Genomic DNA, 3248 nt, shown 5'->3' with positions numbered 1-3248 from the left:
TTTTTTTCCCTAAAGTATCTACAGTGCCTTGCGAAAGTATTCGGCCCCCTTGAACTTTGCGACCTTTTGCCACATTTCAGGCTTCAAACAAAGATATAAAACTGTATTTTTTTGTGAAGAATCAACAACAAGTGGGACACAATCATGAAGTGGAACGACATTTATTGGATATTTCAAACTTTTTTAACAAATCAAAAACTGAAAAATTGGGCGTGCAATATCCAATAAATGTGGTTCCACTTCATGATTGTGTCCCACTTGTTGTTGATTCTTCACAAAAAAATACAGTTTATATCTTTATGTTTGAAGCCTGAAATGTGGCAAAAGGTCGCAAAGTTCAAGTGGGCCGAATACTTTCGCAAGGCACTGTATATTTACTTCGGATCTGGAATCCCTCAACTGAAGCTAGCCAGCTAACTACCAGCTATCAGTCAGCAAACCATTGCCAGCGGTCATCAGCTAACCTTCAGCTCGAATAGCTCTCGCCAGTTCGAACAACGTGACTCTAACCAGAGCATAACAGACCTATTATTTTTATCCCCAGATTCCCACCGCAAACTGAACATTTTCATCTGGATCTTCACAACTAGCTAACCGCAACCCCGGATGACTACTCCAGGCTAGCGTTTCCATCCACTTAGCTTGAAGCTAACCTGGCCAGAGCTCCTGTGCTACCACCGAAGCATACTCCTGGGCTACAATATCCGGACGCCTTCTACAGCCTGTACGGGGCATGGAACCCCGCAGATCCCCTACGACTGGAATACCAACATAATCTGCCAGAGAACTCCAACAGGCCTCTCAGGTGCGACACCCGCTGAAGGCCCATTATGCTAACCAGCTAGGCCTGCTAGCTACCTAGAGCTACTTGGAACCCTACTAATTCCACGACCGACTTAACCCCATCGCGACGTCCCCCAAAGGCTAACTTTCTAGCCCCTGCTATCTGCTTGATTGCTAACACGGCCTGCTAACTGCTAGCCTGCCCCGGTCTACTAACTGCTAGCTTGTTTAGCCCCGGTCTGCTAACTGGTAGTTTGTTTAGCCCCGGCCTGCTAACTGTTAGTTTGTTAGCACAAGCCTGCTAACTGTCTGAATCGCCATGTCCCCAGCCAGCCCAACCACTCACTGGACCCATATTTATTTTCAATCTCTTTTCGATTTTTAATTCGATTATACCTTCCGGTAACCTGCCTCACCCAATGTGATACGGAATCGCTATTATTTTTTATTTTAGAATACATTCAAGATCCTCCAGAAACTAACCAGCTAATTAGCTACAAGCTGTTTAGTCATTGTTAGCCACTGCTAGCGGCTTTTACCTTCTGCATAGCCAGCCCTGTTTTTAGCCTAGATAATACTCACCAGTCTACCAGTATCGAACTGTCTCTCCAGAACAACGCCGGATTCCTGCCGTAATCCCTGGACCACTACTTCTGATCTTCACAGCTAACTTGCACCCAGTACCGAAGCTATCCCTGAGGCCCACCTCCCGGCCTACTCAGCTGTTCACCCGAACCCCACTCATACACGGCTAGAGCCCAATACTCCACCGGATCCTTGCTGTAAATTCTGGATCTTGGCTAACGCCACTGCCACGAAGCTAGCACCAGTTAGCCGTGAGCCAGGCACATCTCCCTGCTAGCAAACTAAATTCTACAATACCTCTTTCGCCATCTGGCTTGGATTCTCTGTCGACACGGCCCCCCGCCGCACCACCACGACTGGTCTGCCGACGAATACTCCATCCGCTGTGCCTTCAACCGGCCTCCGTCTGAGCAGACCCCCTCTACCACCCCTGGGCTACTAACTTTAAACGCCTTGTCGCCCACGTGCTAGCGTAGTGGCGGCTTCCCTGTTCCCTCTACTGCTGCCCCCTGGACACTCTGATCACTTGGCTACATAGCTGATGCCTGCTGGACTGTCCATTTAATCACGGTACTCCATTCTGTTTATTTATGTTTTTTCTGTCGGCCCCAGCCGCGAACTCAGGCTCTGTGTGTAGTTAATCCGACCCTCTCTGCCTAGTCATCGCCATTTTACTTGCTGTTGTTGTGTTAGCTGACTAGCTGTTGTTGTCACACCTATTGTTTTAGCAAGCTCTCCCAATCAAGACCTGTGATTACTTTATGCCTTGCTGTATGTCTCTCTCAAATATCAATATGCCTTGTTGTTCAGGTTAGTTATCATTGTTTTAGTTTACAATGGAGCCCCTAGTTCCACTCCTCACACCTCTGATACCTCCTTTGTCCCACCTCCCACACATGCGGTGACCTCACCCATTATAACCAGCATGTCCAGAGATATAACCTCTCTTATCATCACCCAGTACCTGGGCTTACCTCCACTGTACCCGCACCCAACCATACCCCTGTCTGCACATTATGCCCTGAATATATTCTACCACGCCCATAAATCTGCTCATTTTATTCCTTGTCCCCAACGCTCTAGGCGACTGATTTTGATAGCCTTTAGCCGCACCCTCATCCTACTCCTCCTCTGTTCCTCGGGTGATGTGGAGGTAAACCCAGGCTCTGCATGTCCCCAGGCACCCTCATTTGTTGACTTCTGTGATCGAAAAAGCCTTGGTTTCATGCATGTCAACATCAGAAGCCTCCTCCCTAAGTTTGTTTTACTCACTGCTTTAGCACACTCTGCCAACCCTGATGTCCTTGCCGTGTCTGAATCCTGGCTTAGGAAGGCCACCAAAAATGTGGAGATTTCCATACCCAACTATAACACTTTCCGTCAAGATAGAACTGCCAAAGGGGGAGGAGTGGCAATCTACTGCAGAGATAGCCTGCAAAGTTCTGTCATACTTTCCAGGTCTATGCCCAAACAGTTCGAACTTCTAATTTTAAAAATGTATCTCTCCAGAAATAAGTCTCTCGCTGTTGCCGCCTGCTACCGACCCCCCTCAGCTCCCAGCTGTGCCCTGGACACCATCTGTGAATTGATCGCCCCCCATCTAGCTTCAGAGTTTGTTCTGTTAGGTGACCTAAACTGGGATATGCTTAACACCCCGGCAGTCCTACAATCTAAGCTAGATGCCATCAATCTCACACAAATCATCAAGGAACCCACCAGGTACAACCCTAAATCCGTAAACATGGGTACCCTAATTGACATTATACTGACCAACTTGCCCTCCAAATACACCTCTGCTGTCTTCAATCAGGATCTCAGCGATCAGTGCCTCATTGCCTGTATCCACTACGGGTCCGCGGTCAAACGACCACCCCTCATCA

Source organism: Oncorhynchus clarkii, chromosome 13 (assembly GCF_045791955.1).
Source record: "Oncorhynchus clarkii lewisi isolate Uvic-CL-2024 chromosome 13, UVic_Ocla_1.0, whole genome shotgun sequence".
In the NCBI taxonomy this organism is placed as follows: domain Eukaryota; kingdom Metazoa; phylum Chordata; class Actinopteri; order Salmoniformes; family Salmonidae; genus Oncorhynchus; species Oncorhynchus clarkii.
The sequence above is the reverse complement of the archived record's forward strand: the minus strand, read 5'-3'. Positions refer to the sequence as shown.